This window comes from Oncorhynchus gorbuscha, linkage group LG11, assembly GCF_021184085.1.
Source record: "Oncorhynchus gorbuscha isolate QuinsamMale2020 ecotype Even-year linkage group LG11, OgorEven_v1.0, whole genome shotgun sequence".
Lineage (NCBI taxonomy): Eukaryota > Metazoa > Chordata > Actinopteri > Salmoniformes > Salmonidae > Oncorhynchus > Oncorhynchus gorbuscha.
In genome coordinates, this window is record NC_060183.1 from 37271676 (window position 1) to 37298917 (window position 27242).

Sequence of the window (27242 nt, forward strand, 5' to 3'; positions counted from 1 at the left end):
ACCACAGGGCCAGGTAAACATGATGCTGCCAGTGACATGGTGACACAGCTAAAATATGCCCAACTGACCAAGACAGTGTAAACCAACTGTTATACAGGCTTGGGACTTCATCAAGTTCCATATTTTTTATGTGGTGGTGCCGCACCATGAATTATTGCTATGTACCTGGACATTTCTCAGAACTATGGCACACAGTTTTAACATAACGCACAAATATATTTCCATTATACATGTTTTTTTGTGAGCTATGTCAGTAAAATATAGACTGAGGTGAAGTGTCATGGTGGATACCCAACCCTAAACTTCCAAGGGGGCAAAAAGGACTGAGCCATATACTTACTGTGAAAGCCAATTTATGCTTGATCCAAAGATGTGGTCGGAGGCTTCGTATGGAGGGTGTGGCGTAATTGTGGAGCCTCCGGAGGCCAAATCAAATTTTGTAACAATGCAGATGGCTCCGTATAGCTCCGCATTTACATGATTGGTTGACGGTAGGTGCGGGCGGTACGTCATGTATAAACACAAACTCACTTCCTTGACAACCTCCTTCACAGTAGCTCTGCTCTGCTCCGCTAAGCACAAGAAGTATGAAAGCCCCGAAGTTTGCGGAGAGCGGCATCGCAGTAAATGGTGTACAGCCAATTCCGACATCAGATTGACCATGCAACGCCTTTAAGTCAGATCTGTATCTGAGAATCCTTTTGACAAAGACAAACTAGTTTTGCCTGTGGCCCCCCTGTCTGGGAACATATACGACATGATGTCTTATATGACATATGCCTGCTAGTCTATGTATACAGAACATACACAGCTCGAGAAGCCAACACATTCAGTACGTCAGGATCATACTATGCCCATTCAACAGTCCCCAACCTTGCCCTCTGACAGGTCAACATGACATCCTTACTATAACAGACACATCAGTTCCCACCCCTTGGAGCACAAAATGTCAGCCTGTAGTCATGGCAACAGCATATTAACATGTACCCTTGGCTTCTGGTGTTGAGAGGCTGAGGCGAGTCGTTACAACCCACGCATTATTCCATAGTGCTGTGATGCACGTAGCTAGTGTGTGTGTGAAAGACAGGGCCAAGAAGGTACGCACCAAATCACACATAAATGAGACACACAATTCAATTAAGCCCGAATTGCACTTTTGTGATCTTGTGATTCATCAGCATTGTTCCAAGAAGACATACAGTAAGAAACACTGACAGAGGCAGACACGTATAGCTCAAACACCCGACTTGACAAGGGTCACCATCTAGCTACCACCAACCAATCTATGGGGAGATCTCTGGCACCACACGACTACATGGTGAATAACTCCGCCGAAGGAAAACAGAGATAAAACAGGAAATAGATCAGACATCAGACAGCTGACCAAAGCTTTGTCCTGACCTGGAGCAGATTGTGTTCCCACATAGCGTATGCCTCCAGGACGGAAGACGATTGATGGAAAATGAATAGAGAGCAAATTGTGTGCAGAGTCCAAAGGTTATCCATTTACTGTGCCTGGCACTAATTAAACTTCGAGCAGAGGAGTTTCCATCTAAAACCAAGAAGACCTCATACACTACTGTTCAAAAGTTTGGGGTCACTTAGAAATGTCCTTGTTAAAAATCTGCCGTTTCCAGCTACAATAGTAATTTTCAACATTAACCATGTCTACACTGTATTTCTGATCAATTTGATGTTATTTTAAAATGGACAGAAAATGTGCTTTTCTTTCAAAAACAAGGATATTTCTAAGTGACCCCAAACTTTTGAACAGTAGTGTATATAGAGGCCATTTATTTCATATGATGCAAGAGGGATTAGGATTAGACATGTGCATTTTCACTATAAACGGATTATTACGATGCCATAATAACACTATAACTAACAGCTCTATATTAGAATGGACTCTAGAATCAATAGTATAATAAGACTAGAATCATCAGAAGTTCATAAAATATGAAGACTAGAATCATCAACAGTATACAGTGGGGAGAACAAGTATTTGATAACCTGCAGAAATCGGCAGCGTTTCCTATTTACAAAGCATGTAGAGGTCTGTCATTTTTATCATAGGTACACTTCAACTGTTAGAGACGGAATCTAAAACAAAAATCCCGAAAATCACATTGTATGATTTTTAAGCATTTACATTACATTTAAGTCATTTAGCAGACGCTCTTATCCAGAGCGACTGCAGTGTGTGCAAACCTGGTCAAGAACTACAGGAAACGTATGATCTCTGTAATTGCAAACAAAGGTTTCTGTCCCAAATATTACGCTCTGCTTTTCTGATGTATCAAATTTTTATGGCATGCAATAAAATGCAAATTAATTACTTAAAAATCTTACAATGTGATTTTCTGGATTTTTGTTTTAGATTCCGTCTCTCACAGTTGAAGTGTACCTATGATAAAAATTACAGACCTTTACATGCTTTGTATGTAGGAAAACCTGCAAAATCGGCAGTGTATGAAATACTTATTCTGCCCACTATATATAATATGAAGACTAGAATCATTAACAGTTTATATAATATAAAGACTGGAATCATCAACAGTATAATAAGAAGACTAGAATCATCAACAGTATAATAAGACTAGAATCATCAACAGTATAATATGATCAGTAGATGCCTACTGGACAACTTTTCTTTGTATTGCTTTTAAATCCTTTTAATTAATTGTTTTATCTTATTAACACTTTGTTCTAGCTAGCTATTTGTGTAGGTAGCTATCAAGTAAACACAATGATATAGAATCATCAGAATCATCAGCAGTGGCCACAAGGAATTCTTCTAATCATATCTAGCAGCCTCATACTGGATATAATAACTGTAGTTGGTCTCTTATGAAGAGAGACTATGGAAAAACACACACAAGAGGCAGGCAACAGGGCCTGACAATAATAACTATGCAAACAAGCTTTCAGTCTAGCATTACATTACGCATGTGTGTCTACGTCCATCAATAATACTGTCAACTGAGCTCTGTGTCTGTCTCTCTCTAACACATCTTACAAACAGCCATGCTACTGCTGGACCAGAACGCTGAGGATATAATAACTCACTGCCCTGGAACAAATTTAATTCACTTTTTTTTTTTTTAATTCTCAGGAGTCTCAGTAGAATTAAAAATGATTCAATTACACTAGCTCCCCGATGCCATACAATCAGAGAACCCTAATGATTTTCCCTCAATCTTTTTCGTCTTAACACAGGACCAATCAAATCAGACCCAATCAGAGAGACTGATGGTTATTGGTTGGTTTCAGCATGGAGGGCGGGGTCATGTCAGTTGACACCCCAGGCAGAGTAGGAAATGGGTTTGTACAGACAGACAACAGACATTTAGATGCACAAATACTAATACATATTGTAAAACAGAGACATAGAAGCACGCACAGACACACCTGACCTACAGTACCTGTACCCAGCCAAACCTTATAATACACAAGAGGCAGGCAACAAAGATGATATGAGTGGGTAGGTTTCTGAGAAAAGATCCAAGAACCATATTACATCATGAAAACCTTGTTAGCTAGTCCTCACTTCCAAATGACCCCAAAAGTGGGCTACGGCCTTTCTCTTCGAGCAGGAGGGGAAGATCGAACTGTAAGTAGCACATTGTCAGCAGACAGATGGACTCCCCACACACACACACACACTTTGCCTAGAAGGCAGACAGCTTAATGTCAACGTAAAGATCCTGGCAAGCACACAGACAGACACTCCATAAGAAGAGCTCAGCTTGCCAAACTGTCATCCATCATATATACAATACTAAACCCAGAACACCACATTGCAAGGAATCACATGATCTGTTCTGGAATGAGAACATTACAAAAGAACACCATCGATCACCGTCCCCATCAGACAGACATGACTGTTGTTGTATCCTGAATATATGTGTAGAGAACGTACACCGTGCAGGGTTACGTCACGTCTGGCATTCAATGATCTGATCGTCTGTGAACCTTTGAAGAGTTGGCCTGTGCTGTGTGAAACTTCACTGTCTTGTTAGTGTTGATTATTCACTGCTATACCTCATTGTTGGTTCTAAACGTGGGTTGCTAGTACCCACAGACCATATGTACAGTGAGGAGAACAAGTATTTAATGACCTGCAAAAATCGGCAGTGTTTCCTACTTACAAAGCATGTATAGGTCTGTCATTTTCATCATAGTTACACTTCAACTGAGACGGAATCTAAAACAAAAATCCAGAAAATCACATTGTATGATTTTTAAGTAATTAATTAGCATTATATTGCATGCCATAAGTATTTGATACATCAGAAAAGCAGAACTTACTATTTGGTTGAAGTGTACCTATGATAGAAAAATTAGACCTCTACATGCCTTGTAAGTAGGAAAACCTGCTAAATCGGCAGTGTATCAAATACTTGTTCTCCCCAATGTAGGTGCTATAAAATATCAGCCTATCTAGTATTCTATATCTTTGCTAGTACCCCTGAGGATCCCCAGACTAAGCCTTGTTAAACCAGCTTGATCTTGAGAGCAGCTCAAAGGGAAATGGAACTTAACGTGAGCAAAGCAGTCAGCCTGGTTTCACAAGGCTATCCTGGCCTATTCACAGTGTACAAAGTGGGGAAGACTCATAAGAGAAGGGCTGCGACACAAATTATTATTAGAAATTGTGTGGTTAACTGTATAGATAAAAGGCAACAATGTGCTGCCCTCTTCATTGACCTGTCAAAGGCTTTCGATACTGTTCACGCATTGCTAATTCAGAGGCTTTTCTCAATTGGCCCAGACCAGGCTGCACGTAACGGTCTTAACAATAACTTGACAGATAGAACTCAATGCATATATACTGATGGTGTTATATCAGGTTTCCTGGATATTATGAAAGGTCCCGCAGGGCTTGATTCCGGGTCCTATACTTTTTACATTAACAATATTGACATGTCTGTAAAAAAAATATAACGATCAGACCACGTGGTGAGGCTCTTAACAATGACATCACCTGTTAAATCCACTTCAATCAGTGTAGTTGAAATTATACAACACATTTTCCAAAAAGTAGTAGCATTAGTCACGTAAACACAGAAATAAACAAATGGCACATTGGATTCCTAATTTTAAAAATAAGTGGTGCTTTTCTTACAGAGGAGACAAAGTTAAATAAATTACTACTTAATTACTAAATTAATTACTGTATGCCGATGATACTGCTATGTATGCTATTGCCCCCACGGTTGACCAGGCTCTGTCTGAACTACAGTCTGCCTTCATTGTATTATTGAAAAAACTAATAAAAATAACTCTGATGATTTAAGAATATGTACTTTATATATGTCTATATTGATAGTGTCACTGATACATATATCTGGGCACTTTGATAGATGAAAAGCTGTTTTTTAAATAACATTTTACTGCAGTGGCCAGATTAGGGTCACAGACCCAGTAATCTTGAACAAATCTACTTTGAAACAAAAGTATACACCTCCCACACATGGTTAAGGGCTTAAAAAATAAGACACCTGTACCATGTCAGATACAGAGTTGAAATGTATACCATTTTTAGTTTGCATCCCAATATTACACTTTATATAGATCACAGAAGACTGAAATATAAACAACCGTTTAACATGGAAATGCCGGAATTTCAGTGGGTTTTCAGAAATAATGTTTATTGATGATGAAATGATGAAAAATATTAATAACATTACGCCCATGAGGCAAATAGCGGACAATTTGGTCATTTGACTGCATCCATGAGTTGAAGCTAAGAATAAAAATGGCCGTCTTCTAGAACAACAGGCCCTGCCTCCTGCTAAATTGTAGAAAGCAGATTATTCAGTCAACGTTCCTATGGCGACATCATCTATATGAATGCAGCTGCCGCTTCATTAAAGCTGTTAGATGCAGTTTGTCATAGCGCTTTATTAAGGGCAACAGTTTTAGTACTCATCACTGCATTCTCTACCAGTAAGTTGGTTCACCCACTTTGATGTCAAGTCGGTTGATACATTGCTATGTTTTCATTTATAAAGCCCTTTTGCAAAAAAAGCCCCACTGTATCTAACATTGTTACTAAACTGAAGACATAAGAGTTACCACACCCGGTCTCAGGGACGGCTAACCCTGAAAAACATTCATTTGTTCTCTACTGAGTGGAGTAAATGAGCTTTTAGTTGTTATGCACCTTATTTGTGGAACGATCTTCAAAATGTTCTTAGAATGTGATGTGCTGGTGCCTCTAGGGCAATTCAGAAAGCTGATTGAGGACCTTATTACCGATTAATGTTTGTTTTTGTGTCCTTGTTTTTCTTTCTGCTTGCATTTTGTATTTATAGTTTGATGTGTGTATTTTCTGTTATTTATGTAATTCAGGGTTCATCTGTAAGAGACCTTGGTCTCAGTATGACTCCCCGATAAAATAAAGGTGAAATTATTTTTTGTTAATGGCACCCTATATAGTACACTACTTTTGACCTGGGTCTCGTTTCCCAAAGCCTTCGTAGCGTTAAGACCCCGTTAGAGCCAAGGTGTTTCCATGAGCCTTCGTTAGTAACCTTCGCACATCTATGATCGATTCAGACCACTCAGAGCAGCCAAAGTGCATCATTAGATGCTTTTTTTGCTCGTCCTCATCACTTTATTCACAGAACATCTCAGCTAAACATGGAATCAATATGTTTATGCCATCTGTCTGACTGTGACTGCCAATATCTTCAGAACGAAGTTGACTACAAATACAACGTTGCTGAAGTATTGGAAATTGTTACATCAAGTGAAAGATAAAATGAAAACTGATGATGGCATGAAAATATAGGCTACACGGGCCTACATAGGCTATTTAAATCCTATTGAAATGAATGTCATGTTCAATCAATTACGTTTTTGTAACTACACTACTGTCTTTCATTTTTGCCTCAATCTGTTCCATGATGTTTTAAAACATGTGTCCAATCTGTTATTTAGTGCATTATTATTGGGTACGCATAATAAGCTGCCTCAATAGCCTATTTACAGCCATAGGTGGTAATTTCTCTCTAGGTCAGGAGCTGATCGGTCATCAGTATTGGGGCGGCAGGGTAGCCTAGTGGTTAGAGCGTTGGACTTGTAACCGGAAGGTTGCAAGTTCAAATCCCCGAGCTGACAAGGTACAAACCCACTGTTCCTAGACCAGTTAAACCCAGGCCGTCATTGAAAATAAGAATTTCTTCTTAACTGACTTGCCCAGTAAAGTAAAAGGTCAAATAAAAAAAATTAATTGTGGAATAAGTTAAAGTACGTTTTGAATGGAGAAAGCTGATCTGAGATCTTTTTATCCTATCAATATCCAAATGACACACTTAGTGAACGTTCTCTCTACGTGATTGCTTGTTTGGGAAATTCTCTGGTACTTTTGTATACTTTTTAGTCAGTATTTGTCCAAGAAAATTGCATACTAAGTCGCAAATGTGGGCATGATATTATTGCTCTCGCGCTCTCTGCTGTGTGTGCCTCATGCTACCTGCCACTCAAATGCCAAGGGGCTGAAGCTCATTGGCTGAAACTCTAATTGCTAGTTGGCTGGCCCATATGGGGGGGGGTAAATGTCAAGAAAATGGTGCCACACAGCTTCTAGAAAACAGTTGCTTTCAAACTAGGGATGTCTTGGCTAATTGAGGTGAGACAGTAACTTTGCTCATAGAACTACACATTGACACATCCAGCCCAAAGTGTGAGCTTAAGAAAACACTTACTAGTCGCCAAAGTACAGAATAATGTCTTTAAGTTACATGCAACTGGAAAATTAGGCCCTGATCCATATGGGCCCTGGCCAAAAGTAGTGCACAGGGTTCCATTTTGGACACGGCCTTGTCCTAATGGCCAGTTGCACATGAGGGGGTACTCCCTAGGCAGAACAACATGTAACCGGAGCCTGGGTTACATGTAACAAAAGAAGGTTGAGACTGTTGGCTGAGTGAATATCAACAGAGGTCATTTATTAGAAGCTGAACGTTAACCTCTGAGCTCTACCTTCTATTTTACTGGAAATGTTGTCTCCTCTAACTTCTGTTTACCAGAATGAAATAAAAAAGACCCTTTGTCAGCACACGCTGTGTTGCATGTTTTTTTTGTCTCCTCTCCCTCTATACAGAGTGGCTTCTGTAGGGCAAGCGTGTACAGTCAGCGCCACTAAAATAGTTGATTTTTCTTCATCTTTTTATATCTCCATCCTCTGTTTTGGCAGGCCGCCATTCATGTCTTTTTCTTGTTATTTATTCCGGCCCCCTTTCTCTCTCTCTCTCTGCCTCTGTGTTGCTGTGGTGACTGTAGGCGGCGGTGCATTGAAACATCGCTCTGCGAAATGTCGGATATGGACTAACCACTATGTTCTGACACACAGATACACGGTTGTAACCTGCTGTGTCTTTCTCCATACATTCAACAGCAACAACAACATGCACATTCAAATTGCTCCCGCTAAGCCAGTACAGCATAACAAAGGTACATTTAAATCCTCCAAGAGTCATCCAACAGCCATCCAAGAAAGGAGTTGAGATGTACCCTGTCTGCCTACTGTGCAAAGAACATATGATGCTGGTATCAACAAGGTTGTTTGTTTGATTCTTACGTGTGCCGTATCCTGAATATTTTGTATGCGTCACCGTTAACTGGCAGTTCTGTAAGTCGCTTTGGATAAAAGTGTCCGCTAATTTACCATACGATCGTACCACCCTCAAGTCACTTAGGTCATACGTTTTGCCCATTCTAATTTACCATACGATCGTACCACCCTCAGTCACTTAGGTCATACGTTTTGCCCTTTCTAATTTACCATACGATCGTACCACGCTCAAAGTCAGTTAGGTCATACGTTTTGCCCATTCTAATTTACCATACGATTGTACCACGCTCAAAGTCACTTAGGTCATACGTTTTGCCCATTCTAATTTACCATACGATCGTACCACGCTCAAAGTCACTTAGGTCATACGTTTTGCCCATTCTAATTTACCATACGATCGTACCACGCTCAAAGTCACTTAGGTCATACGTTTTGCCCTTTCTAATTTACCATACGATCGTACCACCCTCAGTCACTTAGGTCATACGTTTTGCCCTTTCTAATTTACCATACGATCGTACCACGCTCAAAGTCAGTTAGGTCATACGTTTTGCCCATTCTAATTTACCATACGATTGTACCACGCTCAAAGTCACTTAGGTCATACGTTTTGCCCATTCTAATTTACCATACGATCGTACCACGCTCAAAGTCACTTAGGTCATATGTTTTGCCCATTCTAATTTACCATACGATCGTACCACGCTCAAAGTCACTTAGGTCATACGTTTTGCCCTTTCTAATTTACCATGAACGGGGTGGTGAACCTAATAAACGGGGCAAAACAGTGAAGAACCATCCAAGAAATGACTTGAGAAATGCCCTGTATGTACTTCGTCCTGTACGACAAACACATCACAGACCATGTGACATTCGGGGTTATAACACAGACCGGGGAACATTACATCCCAGTGCCTTGATTTCCATTGAATTAATTTCCAAAGTCCCTTTCTTTATGGGCTGTTGAGTCTAATGTGGAGACTTTGATGTCTTCCAAAATGGCACCCAATTCTATAGTGCACAACCTTGGACCAGAGCCCAGTCAAAAATAATGCACTGTATTGTAATAGGGTGGCATTTCAGATGCAGCCTTTCATGTTGTTCGGTCATGGCCCTGCTGAAGGAGGCATGGCAACCAGGTCTCTAAGCACCCTGTGACTGAAGCTGAGGCCAGGGCTACATGATGATGGTAGTGGAGGAGGGGCTGGAGGAGGAGGTTGAGAGGAGGGAGGGGACATGTGTAGCATGCTGGGAGGATGGGAGCACGATGGCTGCTGCTGGGAGACTGTGGTGTGTGTGTGTGTGTGTTTCTTCGTGCGTGTGCGTCTTTCCTCTGAATCCACTCATCAGTAGAATGTTTTTGGAGTTCCCCTGTATGTCTGTGTTCAGTTTGTTCAGTTTTACAAATAGCCGATATCTGTTATGAAGGCAAGGAGACACATTTTATTTCCCTCACACAGAAAGTTTATGTACATTTAAAAAAAAGTACATTCATTGCGGATGACAACAATTCCTCCGTCAATTACAAAAATCTTTACAACATTCCACTGATAACCACCAAGACTCGGTGTGAAACAGTCAATTGTTCCATATCTCTACACAGTAATGCGAACAGGCGTGGGCGTACTGGATGTGATTTGATATTAAATCGAAGTTACCTGCTGCAGTATATCTCAGAGTTCTGCGCTCAGCTCTTTTGCTGCCAGTTGCTCTCTGTAGATCATACAATGCGTCCATAGGGCAGAGGGAGACACAATAACCAGAGTTTCGGAGGCCTACCTGCCGTCCCACCATAGATGGAGCCCCATATGTGCAAAAGCCCACCATTCTATCCCACTAGCCTATAGTGGGCAGTGTATTTTGCAGAAGCATAGCAGGCCTAGCCATTCACCGTGACTCAAATGCAATGGTACAACAGCCTTTTCCCACAATCTAAGAGCGCTCTCTCATGGTTTGAATTTGATCTCTTAAAAATAATTTTAGAAACATTTTTCATTTCGATTTTTTAAGGTCAACCACATTACAATGATTTTGAGGTACAAAAACAAGATTATAAAATATACAATTATAAAAATATAAAATAATATTATAAGAAATATAATATAAAATTAGAATTGATCAAAAAAAAATTATAATCTGTATAGATTTTTTCACCAGGCTTTTTGAAATTCTCCTGCGACAACATTTTCATATCAGGCTACCCCACACGGGGTCACAACCCCTAGTTTGGGAGCCGCTGGGATATAGATAATGAAATTGTAAGACGAAAAATATGGTTTGCAAAAACAAATTCTGCATGTCAAATTATATCCAAATACTGTATGGAAAATGATATTTATAATCTACTATTCCTTCTAATCAACACTTCAAAATGCATTTTTTCCCCTGTTAGAATAAATGGTTAGTTAAAATGACTAAATGGTGAGCCTATCTGATGTATTGGTGACAACTTTGATTTTGCATAAATGAGTGTTTAAAGATGTGTTTAACTCCAATGAACACAATATCAAATGTTCTGAGTATAAAACAGGGGGCATTATGTGTTATTAGTTGAGATTTTTTAAATTTAAATATACCACTTACATCTGAAAAAATGCACCTAAGTCCAAAGTGATTGAAAACAACTGTAATGGCGTAGCTCATAGGGTTACTACTGCGCTCTTCTCTCTCAATCTGTGTGTGTGTGTTTACATGTGCGTGTATGTGTTTATTCTGTGTGTGTGTGTTTCTCCTGTGTGTGTGTTTATGTGTGTGTGTTTCTTATTTCCCCAACTGTGGGGATTGGGTGGAGGGTGTCGTGGTGTCAGGGGACTTGTGAAAATGGGAGTGGGGATGTAATATAGGGTATCACATGTGTGTGCTGCTCTGCTCTCTCAACCTACTGGGCTTAGATGGGAGTCAAAGACAGAATTAAGAGGACGTGACAATGGAGCAGAGAGTAAAGCATGGTTCCCACTAGCGATAGCAAAGGGTGACACCACACACACATCACATAACAGAGACTGGGCTAGTACAACAGAGTTAATAATCTTGGCACTCAGAATCAAATCTCACTTTCTGTGCATGCTGGTTAAGTTTGTCACAAGAGACTCTAGAGGCAATGGTTCTGTGCTGCCCACTCTTGATTATTCCCTTGATGAACATGCATGTACAGGCCTTGTAAGGTAGATCCAGCCTACTATAGACCTGTATGGAATTTACTGTATGTGGTGTAAGAATGCAGGCAGCCCCAGCCTACAAGTGATATGTATGAAAACATAAGAATATGTGAAAATCCCAATGGACTGTCTTGTCACCACATGGACAGCATAACTACAGATATGAGTAGTCTTTTGGGAGGAATGAAAACACAGAGATCTGGACCGTTTCTTCCTCAGTGTCCTCCTCCTCCTGCTGCTTCTCCTCCTCCCCCCTTGCTGGGATGACCCTTTGGAATGGGCTTGTATTTATCGCAATCACTCTTGCAATGAAGACGGCTCTGGCCATTAGTGTGTGTGCACAATGTGTAAAGGTGTCACTGTGTGAGGGGGATGGGAGATGGAGACAATAGGGACAGAGAAGAGGGGCACTGTTTAACATTATCATTGAGAATATGCCCTTCCCCCAATTCAGTCAGCCTTCCCAATCAGTAGTAAGGGAGTACGAGACCAGAAGGCAGGCAGGCAAGGAGGGAGGGAGGGGGGCAGGCACGCAGGCAAGGAGGGAGGCAGGCATTGAGGGAATCAGGCAGGGAGGGACATAGGCAGGAAGGGACATAGGCAGGCAGAGAAGCAGGCAGGGAGCGAGGGAGGCAGGGAGACAGGCAGGCAGGGAGGCAGGGAGACAGGCAGGCAGGGAGGGAGGCAGTGAGGCAGGAAAACAGTCACTCATTGCTCTGTTTCCAGGGGGCCAAGGGTGTTGGAAGGGTCACAGAACGAGTCACCACTGGGGATAACAGATTCCGCCCCTCCTCCCTCTCCACTCAGAGAGACACAGCATCAGGGAAGACATATGACATCACTGCTGGTGACTGTTGCAGACCCTGCCTAATCACCCCCTGCCTGCTGTCCTTCACAGACATTGTGACCATGCTGGGGCTCTCATGACAGACTGTTACACACATACACACAACAAGGTTCTGGGTTCAAGGTATAATGCAGACACTGCCTCCATAACCTTCATCAGACTTCCTCTGCCTGATGTACCATGGAAACCCTGCTGGTGCAGGCCCGGCCTGTCACCATTATAGAAGCCAGTCCAAGCATCACTGAAAGTCAACTTGATAGGGAATGTCAGTTCTAGTGATATAATTGCTATGGCCTCCACAGCTGTAGGCCCCATGCCTGCTTTAGCATGGTGTCCATGCTGGCACAGACCCTCCTTCCAACATGGAAATACAATGGGAACGTCCATTCCAGCCACTCTCTTGTCTATGACTTCCCTAGCCCAGCTTGCTGTAGTCTTGTCTCCATAGCCTTCCTCCCCTGCCTGTTGTAGACTTGTGTTAGCATGATGGTGACCAATGACCATGCAGACCTCTCTGCAGGCGGTTCCACTGTCACATAAGGGCTGCATCATAACACAGCATCAGATACAGACTATTTTGTGGAGAGGAGAGCAGCAGTGAGACAGAGACAAGCACACAAGGAGGAGGAGGAGGACATTTGAGTCTGGTTTGATCATACTACTTAAGTTTTGTCAGTAGCCAGCCCTAAACAGCTGGGTACATTCTGCAAAACCGCTCCAACTATGAACTCTCCCTGCTTAACTAGCGTGTACACACACACAGAGAGAGAGAGAGATAGAGGGAGAGAGAAAGAGAGTAGGGAGGTCGACGCTAGATACAAGTTTGTGCACTTCAGCACCATGGACAGCAGGCTAAACGCTACTGGTGAGAGAGGAAACTCGAAACCCCAAGACTTCAATTATTCCAACTTGTGATTGTTTGATCGTAGGCCTGTGGGATAATTCGTTGTATGGAAATGTGTAACAGTGTATTTCGGGAGATAATCAATAGCCAACAATTACTCTAAATGTCTACCCAAAGAACAACAAAGCATTGGGTACACCTGATTATAGCGTCATTCCATAACATAAAACTACACTGCATTTTTAGCTTGATTCGAGAAAGATAAAGTTTAGTCATGCTAATGTCGAGAAATTATACAACTAACAACAGCTACTTCAGGAGGAAACAATTAGGACACACGTTCTAGGCAAAAACATGCTGCTGGAGCTATGGTTAAGGCTAACACCTTACCTTTGCAGATATTTGAAATGTACCGGGTCGCATCTGAGTTGTTGATGGCTCGTGAGAGCTCTATTCCGACCATTCAGTGAGGCTGGCACATGAAACACCGAATGGTCGCGGGGCAGCCTCAGGTGATACTGATCAGCTTCTTGCCACTGCTTCAGTGTAAACCAAAACAGTGATGATGACCTCTTTCCTTCCAGCAAAGTGACCAGTCCACAAAACCGTTACATGAAGAACTGTCATACGAACTATGGAAAGGATTGAAGAAGTAAAAGATGAGTTGATAATGTCTACAAAAATCACAACGAAATAAAAACTCAATAAAAATCCTAATACCTCAAATTAAATAGTGTGGAGTCCACACAAGCTAGCACGTTTAAATCGCTGTTGTCCTTTAGTTATTTTCACGTTGCTTATTTGTTTTGCTTGTGTAGCTCTCCTCTTATATCCTCATTCATTTCGCGATAGAAAAGTCCAATTCCAGGCTCCTTTCAATGCATATGTAACGCAAAAAAAATCTAAACGTCTCCAAAGCTGCTTATGATAATCTCAAAATAACCTACATCAAAAGAGTCGACAAACTGTGTTTTTACAAGGCAGTCGTGCACCATCAGCGTCCACTTGGATGAAGTTTCATAGGTTGTAGGCTATTGTGACTGCCTGGTATCTTCAAAATACCGTCCCTACACCGATAACGCATATAAGGACAGCAAGTGCAACGGTCATGTGGGGAAAACACGTCAGCTCCATATCACGAAGCTGTTATTCACCATTAAAAAGGGTCAGATTTCCAGTCTTCGGAGCTTCTTTGAGAAATAACAGTCAACGATTTGAATCGGTTATTTTTTTCCCCTACAAGTCTTGGCTCAACTGGTAATACGGGCACGGGCGCCTGTAGTTGCAGTTGGTAAATCCAGGCAGCCAGCTACTGTAGCCCGTGTTGCTGACACTCGGTCAGATTCTTCTGCGGGGTAGTCGCTCAATAATTTTTGATTGTCGTGTACTGCGCGTTGTAGCCTGGCTTTGTAACCTATTTTCTTGCGCTCGCAGATCAAATTAAGATCAGTAGGCATTAAAATGATCGGCGTTGGGGGTGTTCCAATCGAAGGCGTTGAGATGGAGACAGAACAAACAAACGAAATCTCACTGCTGAATCCGATAAACCGCGGATGATCAGAGAGCAGTAGTCCTTAAATCAGCGGTCCTATGCCCAAATGTCCATTTAGAGTATGGAAATGGTAAGATTGTGGCAAGTTGAGTCCTTAAGAAATCGACTCTCGAGATTCAGGCTTCGGAAAGATGTTGACGTGGTGAGAGTTAGATTTGCCACCTCTTCTGTCATTCTCAGCTTCGATAGGAGGACTATATAAGAATATCTACTCATCAGTTGAATTGCCCACTTTTCATGAAGCGGTTATGAACCACTGCAATTTAATAGGCTAGACTAGCCAGGTTGCCAGTCTGTTTCCTTTGGCACATGACATGGAGTACAAGGAGTGGAATGTTAGCTAACAGACTGGCAACCAGGCTAAGACTAGGCTACTGGCATGGCACGTTTCTGTACACTTTGGTAGGTATTAACAGTCTGTTTCTATATTTCTGACATTTCTCACAGCAGCCCCATCAACATGTGACACACACACAACTGATTGAAGTTTGTATGTTTCAGCACCTAGACAGCAGCTACAAACATTTATAAGCGTCATAAGCATTACAATTCATAATGAATATAACATTTACAATAATGCATAAAACATGTACATATACTAATACACATTTATAATGGCTTATTCATAACAGATATTATAAAGTGTAACCGAAGAGCAACGTGTGGGGGGAGGGCAGAGAGAGAGAGAGAGAGAGAGAGAGAGAGAGAGAGAGAGAGAGAGAGAGAGCGAGCAGAGAGGAGAGAGAGAAGAGAGATTGCAGAGAGAGACAGAGTGAGCATAGCGCTAGAGAACCATACAGAAAGAGAGAGCTAGAGCAGAAGAGTGAAAACAGAGAGAGCAGATGGGGACACAAAGAACGCATCCAGCCCAACCAACCAACCAACCAACGTGTCTGGGGGCCAAAACAAGCAGTGGTCCATCTGGTGGGCCTAGCTGTTTCAGGAGTTTCAGCCAGAATGGTAATGATCAGTGACTGGGCTACTTAGCGGGTGCTGAGCCCCACTGGGCAGCTAGGGTATTGCTGGGTACTGCTGAGATGGCAGATCAGATGTACATAACCTATTACAAATTGTAACGTTGAAAGACCACAATATGTCTATTAAGCGGGTGCTGAGCCCCACTGGGAAGCAGGTAGTTAGGAACACCATTTGTATAAAGGATGGTTGGTGATGGGAAGTTGGGGGGAGGTAGAGGGGGGTATAAGATATTGCTGTCTAATTCCTTACCATCTGTATTCCCTGATCATGTAAATTGAAAAAAATATTGATCACAAAAATATGGGTTTTCATTGAAAGACAGGAATATGCATTTGTAAAAGATGCATGGATTCTCTAAAATCTCTTCGCCCCACAAATCAGTTTACAGTAATTATAAATGCTTTAGAATTTGGCTAACACATCTCTCTGATTCAGAGGGATTGGGTTAAATGTGGAAGACACATTTTGGTTGAATGCATTCAGTCGTGCAGCTGACTAGGCATCAGCTTTCCCGATATAGACAACCCGTACAATAATATGAGACGATTTGGATAGCAAAGAAGGATCGGAAAAATATGGAGAAAGCAAACGAGACTGGTGGAGAACTTTAATTAGATGATGATCACAGACAACCCCCCCACCTCACTTCCTCACCCCCAGAGCTCATCTCAGAGGGAAGAAAGTTTTTTTATTGCATTAATTATTCAACCTCCAAATATTACAGGAGGGAGGCTGAGATTGGGCTGTGTTGTAGTGACAAGGCTCTGTATTATTCATAGATGGAGGGAGACAGAAGGGAGGTTATTTTATTCTGTTCTGTTACTCCAGTTCACCCTTCCACACAGACAGAGACAACCCACAGGCCCCTCTGGGACTGCTTTATGGTACTGGATGTTAATTAACCTCTATGTATGAGTCTCCCCCCCCCCCAAATGGCACCCTATTCCCTATGTCGTGCACCACTTTTGACCAGGGCCTATCGGGTATATTGGTCTAAAGTAGTGCACTACATAGTGCAGGGAATAGAGTGCCATTTGGGACACAGCCTGCGGTAATTGTTAACCTCTATGGTCCCAGGCCTCCTACATGTTGCCCAATGAGGAAGCAGAACCACAGCTGGCAGTCACGTGAGGTCAATATCTCTATATTGCACTGTGACTGTGACAGTGTTTCTTACAGCCACATATACTGTTTATAATTCATGCTACAATAATGGCAAAAAATTGTATCTATTCTATACTGAACTATATTCGACATTAGTTCCTAATATATACTGTGCTATTCTATATTATGTTATTGTCCCATTGTCATTCTCTGTTTCACCTATCTTTGTGATTGTCTCCACCCCCCTCCAGGTGTCACCCATATTCCCCATTATCTCCTGTGTATTTATACCTGTGTTCTCTGTTTGTCCGTTGCCAGTTCGTCTTGTTTGTCAAGGCAACCAGCGTTTTCCCTGTCAGCTCCTGTCTTTTCCCACCCTCCTGGTTTTTAACCCTTGCCTGTCTTGACCCTGAACTCGCCCGCCTGACCACTCTGCCTGCCGCCCTGTACCTTTGCCTCCATCTGGTTTTCCTCTGGTTTTCCGACCTCTGCCTGACCTGACCCTGCCTGCCGTCCTGCACCGTTGCCTCTGTTGCTGTCATTAACATCGTTACTTCAAAACGGTCTGCATCTGGGTCTTAACTTATCCTGATACCCATGTCCAGACCAGTAAGAAAGTGTCCTGTCATATCCTGCTTTATCCTCTCCTATGCAGTCCTGTCTGAAAAGAGAACAGAATGCCGGGATGTTCCAGGAGTGAGTGACTCTCTCTCTCAAGTGAAGTGGATAATAAACAAGAGTGGAATAAACAATATAAATTAACAGATGTTCCAAAAGAATAAAGACATTTAAAATGTCATATTATGTCTACATACAGTGTTGTAACGATGTGCAAATAGTTCTTCACTGGTGTTTCCCCTTTCTCACTGTGGTATTTCACCCAGTAGATATGGGAGTCCCACTCTTCCTCTCTCTCAATTCAATTCAATTCAATTCAAGGGCTTTATTGGCATGGGAAACATGTGTTAACATTGCCAAAGCAAGTGAGGTAGACAACATACAAAGTGAATATATAAAGTGAAAAACAACAAAAATTAACAGTAAACATTACACATACAGAAGTTTAAAAACAGTAAAGACATTACAAATGTCATATTATATATATATATATATATATATATATATATACAATGTACAAATAGTTAAAGGACACAAGATAAAATGAATAAGCATAAATATGGGTTGTATTTACAATGGTGTTTGTTCTTCGCTGGTTGCCCTTTTCTCGTGGCAACAGGTCACAAATCTTGCTGCTGTGATGGCACACTGTGGAATTTCACCCAAAAGATATGGGAGTTTTTCAAAATTGGATTTGTTTTCGAATTCTTTGTGGATCTGTGTAATCTGGGGGAAATATGTCTCTCTAATATGGTCATACATTGGGCAGGAGGTTAGGAAGTGCAGCTCAGTTTCCACCTCATATTGTGGGCAGTGAGCACATAGCCTGTCTTCTCTTGAGAGCCATGTCTGCCTACGGCAGCCTTTCTCAATAGCAAGGCTATGCTCACTGAGTCTGTACATAGTCGAAGCTTTCCTTAATTTTGGGTCAGTCACAGTGGTCAGGTATTCTGCCGCTGTGTACTCTCTGTGTAGGGCCAAATAGCATTCTAGTTTGCTCTGTTTTTTTGTTAATTCTTTCCAATGTGTTAAGTAATTATCTTTTTGTTTTCTCATGATTTGGTTGGGTCTAATTGTGCTGTTGTCCTGGGGCTCTGTAGGGTGTGTTTGTGAACGCCGCAGCCCGTCTGGTGTTCAACCTTCCCAAGTTCTCTCACGTCACCCCGCTCCTCCGTTCTCTCCACTGGCTTCCAGTTGAAGCTCGCATCCGCTACAAGACCATGGTGCTTGCCTACGGAGCTGTGAGGGGAACGGCACCTCAGTACCTCCAGGCTCTGATCAGGCCCTACACCCAAACAAGGGCACTGCGTTCATCCACCTCTGGCCTGCTCGCCTCCCTACCACTGAGGAAGTACAGCTCCCGCTCAGCCCAGTCAAAACTGTTCGCTGCCCTGGCCCCCCAATGGTGGAACAAACTCCCTCACGACGCCAGGACAGCGGAGTCAATCACCACCTTCCGGAGACACCTGAAACCCCACCTCTTTAAGGAATACCTAGGATAGGATAAGTAATCCCTCTCACCCCCACCCCCCCTAAGTTTTAGACGCACTATTGTTAAGTGACTGTCCCACTGGATGTCATAAGGTGAATGCACCAATTTGTAAGTCGCTCTGGATAAGAGCGTCTGCTAAATGACTTAAATGTAAATGTAAATGTTTGTGAACAGAGCCCCAGGACCAGCTTGCTTAGGGGACTCTTCTCCAGGTTCATCTCTCTGTAGGTGATGGCTTTGTTATGGAAGGTTTGTGAATCGCTTCCTTTTAGGTGGTTGTAGAATTTAACGGCTCTTTTCTGGATTTTGATAATTAGTGGGTATCGGCCTAATTCTGCTCTGCATGCATTATTTGGTGTTTTACGTTGTACATGGAGGATATTTTTGCAGAATTCTGCGTGCAGAGTCTCAATTTGGTGTTTGTCCCATTTTGTGAAGTCTTGGTTGGTGAGCGGACCCCAGACCTCACAACCATAAAGGGCAATGGTCTCTCTCTCTCTCTCTCTCTCTCTCTCTCTCTCTCTCTCTCTCTCTCTCTCTCTCTCTCTCTCTCTCTCTCTCTCTCTCTCTCTCTCTCTCTCTCTCTCTCTCTCTCTCTCTCTCTCTCTCTCTCTCTCTCTCTCTCTCTCTCTCTCTCTCTCTCTCTCTCTCTCTCTCTCTCTCTCTCTCTCTCTCTCTCTCTCTCAGCTGCATCAGTAAGGGATTAAGAGAATAAATACAGTGTCAGACAATCAATACAGTACATGTGTGCTTGGTGCATAGTCACGTCTCACAAAGTGAGAGGGCATCAATCCCAGCAGACCTCTGGCCTCAGGGACTCGGGCCTTCATTACGTTACTCATGCTGCCTCACTAGCCGAGTGTGAGTGTGTGGCTATCAGCTCCACTCATAACCTCCCCCTGCCTCCATCCCTACATCCCTCCCTTGCTCACACCCTCACCCTTTCAAACCCTGATGGCCGTGGGGGCTAAGGCTAAACTTTTCAGCAAACAAGAAGGTGTCTGTGTTTCTTGATGTAGAGAAACACATTTGCTAGCATTCTGATTGTTGCTTCCTTCAACCCTGGAGGAATGGGCAGGACAATTGTTGGGGTTAATGGGGTGTTACGCGAGCGAGAGACACACAGAAAAGCAGGACAATAGTGGAGTTAATGTTGTTTTACCTCAGAGACATTGTGCGTCCTGCTGTTTGAATTAGCTTCCTCCAAAGCCAGGATAAAGGTGATTGTTCCTAGAAAACTGACACCTGGTGAAGTTTCAGGAACTAGGAGAAATAGATAGAAGTACACACACATCTAGCTATCTACCACACACACACACACACACACACACACACACACACTATTTTCATTACAGATCTTTGTCTTACTCCAGACAAAAATAATGACTCTATCCCCCTACAAGGACTACATCTGGCATGTTCATGAAAATGTACTCATACATTTACATGCACACTAAGGTTTCCGCTATGGAACGGATTATGGCAGTAGGCAGATTATGGCATTAGTCACGTAAACACCGTACTCTTATCTGCTTATCTTAAAAATCGGCATACGGTCATAATCAAAGTAAGCATACGCCGATTAAAACACCTGGATTTCTAAGCTATCTTTCAAATGATTAGGACATGCAAACGCCTTAATCGGAGTGTATTTGAGCTGCACGTGTGGTAGCATCAGCAGCTCAAGCTTCCTTCTTTTGCGCGAGTGAAGTTCGGAAACACTGAACGTACGCATCTCAGAAATGGTTTTCACATACTAACTTTATATGTCCGAACTGGAGTTAATCATTGAGTGTCTGGCTTGCATGGAGAAAGGCATGATTTCACGTCACAACAAACCAAAACCAAACTAAAACAGATTTTTGCGTTTCCTGAAATCATAATCTCAAAGCAGTTGTCATGGCACAAGGTCCCAGAGTTTTGCCTGGTCAAGTCATGCAGTCAGGAACAACTCCTAGCTGGCCCATGTACATGTTGTGATCACAGACAGACAGTGACTGAAGGTCAGAGATTCAGTGCCAGACTTAAAAAGCTATACGCACACACATACGTACCTTTCGCAGGTGATGGACTGTAGGTGAACTCATGAACAATGAAAAGGAAAACTCTGCACTCTGCTGTTCATACTCCCAGGTGATTTTATTGATACAGCGTTTCAACCCTAAAATCTAGCAAAAAATCCAATTGGCCCACAAGGCCAAAACCGGGGGGAGTTTGGATAGGCAATAAAACTCAGTTTGTCCATCTGGATTGCCATTGATTATGTCCATGGTCTATTAGGATCAATTACGGACTGGCAGATTTCGAGAATCGGGCTTGACGCGAGGGCTTAAAGAAAACAAATCACATTTTGCTCAACAAACGTAACGTCGTTCAGCCGAATAAAGAGTCGGAGGTCACATGGGATCGCCTTTTAAGAGTAGAGAGAGGGACGAGTCGGGACCCAGAGACAGTCACATTCCGAAGGAGAAACAACAACCAAAAAAAACAAAAAACAAAAAGAGTTGGCGCCTCGGTTTTCGATAAAATTCAAATCAAGAGAAAAAGACTGCTGAGAAAAATGAACTAAGATGACAGGATACTGTGAAAGACTGAGACTTTGGAATTAGACACCGCCTGGAGATGAAGAGTACAGCGAAGGATGGTAAATTGTGAAAAAAAACAGACACCTGTAATGGACTGAACGTGTAAGAACAACAGAAGACCGACAAGAGGAAGAGGAATACTTCCGCATTGACAGTCCGTATAACAAAGCAGACCGTCCTTTGAATGAGGAGATAGATAAAGGTAGAGAAGAGGAAGACGGAGTTACCCTTAAACAGACCAACCTACTGACACACCGGCCAACCGACCGACTAACCAACTCACCAAGCAACCGACTGACCGGCCAACCAATCCAGAGTATCGTGTGTCCCAGGTTGTGCGTCTCCTCGACAAGGACCTGTGGCTGCAGGACGTGACTCTGGTGTTCCTGACAGTCTTAACCATCCCGGTGGTGATCCTTGTAACATCCTACCAGGTAGATCCTGCTTACCAGCCCCTCCTGGGGAGGATCCACAACCCACCTCCAACCCCCTGCTGCTGCCCTACCCCTTGACCCATGTGGACACCACCTGTCCAGGAACTTCTCCTACCCCCTCCAGGAGCTGTACCTGGAGGTGCGGTGCAGCGAGATGAAACACGGCCTGGTCCTGGGGATGTCACCAACGCTGACGTAGTGGTCCTGTAGGATGATGGCCACTAGTTCTACTTTGGGGTAAGGAAGGGCACTAGTCCTACTTTGTATCCCAAACCCTATTTCCTATGGGGTGCACTACTTTTCACCAGGTTTCTGGTAGTTAGAGAGTGTGATGCTGACTAAGGTTACAGGTTCGATTTCTGCATAGGCGGCATAAGGTCAATCTTGCTCGGAGTTCAGCTCTGCCCCGATAGGCAGAACAAATGTGACTGGTTGGATGAAAGAAAGCACAGCTCTAACCTTAACCAATTGGGATAACTTGCCTCAACTTAACCAATCCCATTTGTTTCTGCCCACGAGGCAAGCTTGAACAAGGAAAAAGCAAATCTGCCATATTGTAGCTGGTACCCGCTGTATTGCTTGCTTGTATGTAGAGGTGGTTCATTCTGATGGTAGAGAGTCAGGCAGGACGTGCCTTCATTGTGATCATCCTAAAGTGGGGAATTTTTCACAAGATTAGATAGATGCATATGGACAAAAACAAAAGATGTTGCGTGATGAAACATGAAGACGCCAAGTTCGAAAACAAATGTCCAGAAATACTGTATACTTAATAAACTATTACAAACATATGATCATCCAAATGTTAGCTATACATCTTGTGACTAATCAGATATGAACATGGGGAAAATCGGATTTTCTCAAAATAAACATTTCACATCAGTTACATTTTGCAGTGCTCTCAAAAGAACGTCTCTCACTTTCCATGCGAGGACTGGAGTCTGATTATAGGAATGATCCCAAAACACTCGCCCACACAACACTTCTCCCAGCCTCCATCTCCCTCCATCTCTTTTCCCATCCCTCCCTTCATCCCTTACACTTCACCGTCCTTCCATCTAAAGCTTGGTCAGGCTGACATGGCTCTCTTTCTCAACTCCAGACCACCTCACCACCTCAATCATTCTCTGCACACTCCCTCTCTCTCTCTCCCGCCCTCCCTCCCAGCTCCTTTCCCCTCTCTTGCTCTCCTTACTCCTCTCTCCCTCCTCCCTACAGACCACCTCCATCACTCTTTCTACCCCTCCTCCACCCCCTTCTCCCTCTCTTGGTTGGGAAAGAAAGGTCACAACGGTGTGCCAGCCCAACCCCCGTCCTCTCTATCTCTCGCTCCCTCTTGATCTCAGTGAGTGGATCTGGTGGTTTATTCTAAACCCTCGCAGGGCAGCACACATACATTATACATCCCTTTTCACTCCTCCTGCCTCTGCCTGGACCCGTCCCGGGCCTGCCTCTCTGTGAGGAGCTGCTACTTAGCTGCGCATTCTATCCAAACAAATGTTGAATGGCCCCTCTGATCCCTGTACCAGGGAGGAGGTCCAACAGGGACGGATGAGGGGAGAGAGTGAGGGATGAGAAGGCGAGAGAGAGAGAACTCTGAACATCTGTTAAAAGCCTGGGACCACTGTGGTCACAACAGCACAATGAAACCGCTCCAAAAATGGAGACTGAGGTGCACAGAGCCTAACTAACTCTGACACATGGAGCGTCCCTGATTCATTTGAGCTTTTTACTAAATGCGTGGCTTTTTTGAGTCTTTACTCTTCCCAGAGCAATCATACAAGAAGAGAAAACTGGTCTTGGGTGGAGGGTTCTATTTCAGGGCGTGTTACATGCGGACAACGTGATTGGAGGAGACAGACTCAGCTGTTACGGTTGGCTCCCGGGATATGCATCTTGCCTGCTCACCTGAACGTAGGGTTAGGCATCCACAGAATGACGTCACACATGTTTTGTAAATACTTAGTTGGCTATGAGATGTTTCCACTGTGTACATTTTTCTCTGGGGTTCTTGAATTGCAATTGTCCAGCATGTGGGCTGCTGTCCATAGTGCTGAAACATACAAAATGGACCTAGTATCTGACCATCATCTTGTGTGTGTGTGTGTTCATGTAGGTGTGTTTGTGCGCGCACATGTGTGTGTACGCATCTCTCGCACTCTCTGTGTTACTCCAGGATGTGTGGAGTGACAGTCAGGGCCGTGTGAATCTGGACAGTCAGCAGAACTACCAGCTGATGGCGGCCACTCAGACACCTGAGGGATTCTCTCTGCTGTTCAAGAGGCCCTTCAGCACCTGCGACCCACAAGACTACATCATAGAGGTGAAAGAGAGAGACAAATCAGTGGCAGGTGGTAAGAGCATTTTTTTTTAAGCACCCGTGACCCCAGAGAAATAACACAGAGATATCATATTGTTATACTGTTCTGTACTAGATAGATAGAGATAGATAGAACAGTAGCAGGTAAAGAGAGGCATAATATATACTGATCTTTCTGCTTGCTTGTGATTGGCAGGAGGGCACTGTCCACCTGATCTATGGAGTGTTGGATCGGCCAATCCGCTTGCTCCAACAGCTCAAACTGTCCCAGATCGAGACGGGGTTGCAGAGAGCCCGCCTGCTCTGCCCTGACACCCAGTCTCCCTCTCTGCTACAGGACATACACACCCTGGAGGACCGCAACACCGACGTCAACATCTCCACCCAGGAGACCACCTACTGGTGTCACATCTTCCAGATTCCCCCCAACAGGCAAAAGAACCACATCGTGATGGTTGGTAAACCACTAAACCTAGTCCTATACATTGATGGAACCTTATAAATAGAATTACTGTTAGTAATTCCACAGAATTGGAATTACTTTGAAGAGGGGGATGACCGCAGCAGCTTTCCAATCTATGGGAATCTCAGACGATATGAATTCTCAATTATAGTGGATTTATCGGTGGTAACAGGTAACAGTACTCTAGCCCCTAAGCATTCGAATAGATCCAAGAAAAATCGGATAAGTGGATAAGTGTAATCAATATGACAATACCCCTCCCCAACCTTATTGCGTAGCCCCATCCAATCTTTTGGATAGGCGCCAGGAGTTGATTTGGAATCGGGCTAAGGAATGAATAAAGTTAACACGATGGAGTCCATTGCAGAGCATTTTCCCCCCCTCCTCCTCCTCTTCTCCCCCTGTCTTCCTTCCATTACAAGTCAGTGGTAACCCCAGGTGACAAGGCCATTGTGCACCACATGGAGGTGTTTGAGTGTTCTCCTGAGATGGATACGGCCCCCAAGTACAGCAGATCCTGTGAGTCCAAGATGAAGTCAGCCGGCCTCAACTACTGCCGCCACATACTGGCTGCCTGGGCCATGGGAGCGGAGGTAACCAAACACTGCAGGGACGGCACCAGTCACACACGAACGCGCACACCTCACCTGGGTTCAAATAGTATTTGTTTTCTTTCAGGTGCTTTAGCTGTGCTTGATTGAGCCTGTCCGGTGCAATAGAGCCAATAGAATACTCCCAAAAGTGCTATTCCCACCCATCAGACACTCCAAGTAGGTTCAATCGAATGCTCAAAGTATTAGAAGAACAAATAAACTATTTGAACTCAGGTCTAACACAAATTAATACATATCAATACTGCCTGGAAAATATTAATTGAAGACCACCTATTGTGAAGTGGAAATTGTATGGTCTTAAATGTTAATTACATAGGCATACAGGGAAATTTTGTGGTGTCCCATGTGACTCAGCTTGCAACACCAGGGTTGTGGGTTCGATTCACACGGGGGACAAGTACGAAAAAGTATGCACACAGTACTGTACCAGTACCAACAACAATGAGACAGCCTACAGGGAGGAGTTGAGAGCCCTGGTGGGAGTGGTGCCTGGAAAATAATCTCCCCTTCAACATCAACAAAATTAAGGAGCTGATCGTGGACTACAGGAAAGAGCAGAGAGAGCGCGCCCCCATCCACATCAGACGGGGTCGCAGCGGAGAGGGTCAAAAGTTTGAAGTTCCTCGGTGCACACATCACTGACAATCTGAAATGGTCCCTTCACAGTCAGTGTGGTGAAGAAGACGCAACAGTGCCTCTTCAACCTAAGGCAGCTGAAGAAATTTGGCTTGGCCCCTAAGATCCTCACAAACTTCTACAGATGCACCATTGAGAATTGCACCACCCTCGGAACCACAGGGCTTTCCAGAGGTTGGTGCGGTCAGCCCAAAGCATCACTAGGTGCCTTCCCTCCAGGACATCTACAGCGACCGGTGTCACAGGAAGGGCTCATCAAGGACCTCAGCCACCTGAGCCACGGCCTGTTCGACCCGCTACCATCTAGAAGGCGGAGAACGTACAAGTGCATCAAAGTTGAGACTGAGTAACAGCTTTTATCTCCAGGCCATCAGACTGTTAAACTGCCACGACTAGGTAGCCTAGCGGTTAGAGTGTTGGGCCAGTAACCATAATGTCGCTGGTTCGAATACCCGAGCTGACAAGGTGAAAGGAGTGGTTGGGGTGTTAAAAATAATTGACCCTTCTGCCATTTTCTTAATCTACAAGAAGTTGGGGAAACAACCATATAAAACTGGTGCACCACCACAACATGACATAGCGCAAATCTCCCATAAGTAGAGGCCTTAGAACAGTGCCTAAGAGGTAGCCATACCTCTGGTGGAACGAGCCTTTCCGGGCTGTAAGACTTTCCTTGACAAAAACTGACCAAGTGAATCCAGGTGAAAGCTATGACTCCTTTTTGATGTCACTTTTTAAATCCACTTCTATCAGTGTAGATGAAGGGGAGGAGGCAGGTTAAAGAAGGATTCAGAAGCCTTCAGACAATTGAGACATGGATTGTGTATGTGTGCCATTCAGAGGGTGAATGGGTAAGACAAAAGATTGAAGTGCTTTTGAACGGTGTATGGTAGTAGGTGCCAGGCGCACCGGTTTGAGTGTGTCAAGAACTGCAATGCTGCTGGGTTTTTCACCCTCAACAGTTTCCCGTGTGTATCAAGTATGCTCCACTACCCAAAGACATCCAGACAACTTGA

The 27242-nt window shown here is 43.5% G+C and overlaps 1 protein-coding gene and 1 pseudogene across 2 annotated transcripts in view; one reads left to right on the forward strand and one right to left on the reverse strand.

The window, feature by feature from the left end:
- The window catches only part of LOC124048580 (protein FAM163B-like), a 43619-nt gene extending 28317 nt beyond the window's left edge, over positions 1 to 15302 (reverse strand). Inside the window, exons 1-2 of one of the 2 annotated variants that reach the window (XM_046369511.1) lie at positions 14151 to 15302; positions 13821 to 14062 (exon numbers count right to left, since the gene is read on the reverse strand). The gene's annotated coding sequence lies outside the window, so the exon portion shown is untranslated. Of the gene's footprint in view, positions 1 to 13820 lie in introns of both variants that reach the window. The other variant, XM_046369510.1, reaches the window with a different exon arrangement.
- Positions 588 to 27242, forward strand: LOC124047653 (annotated as a pseudogene).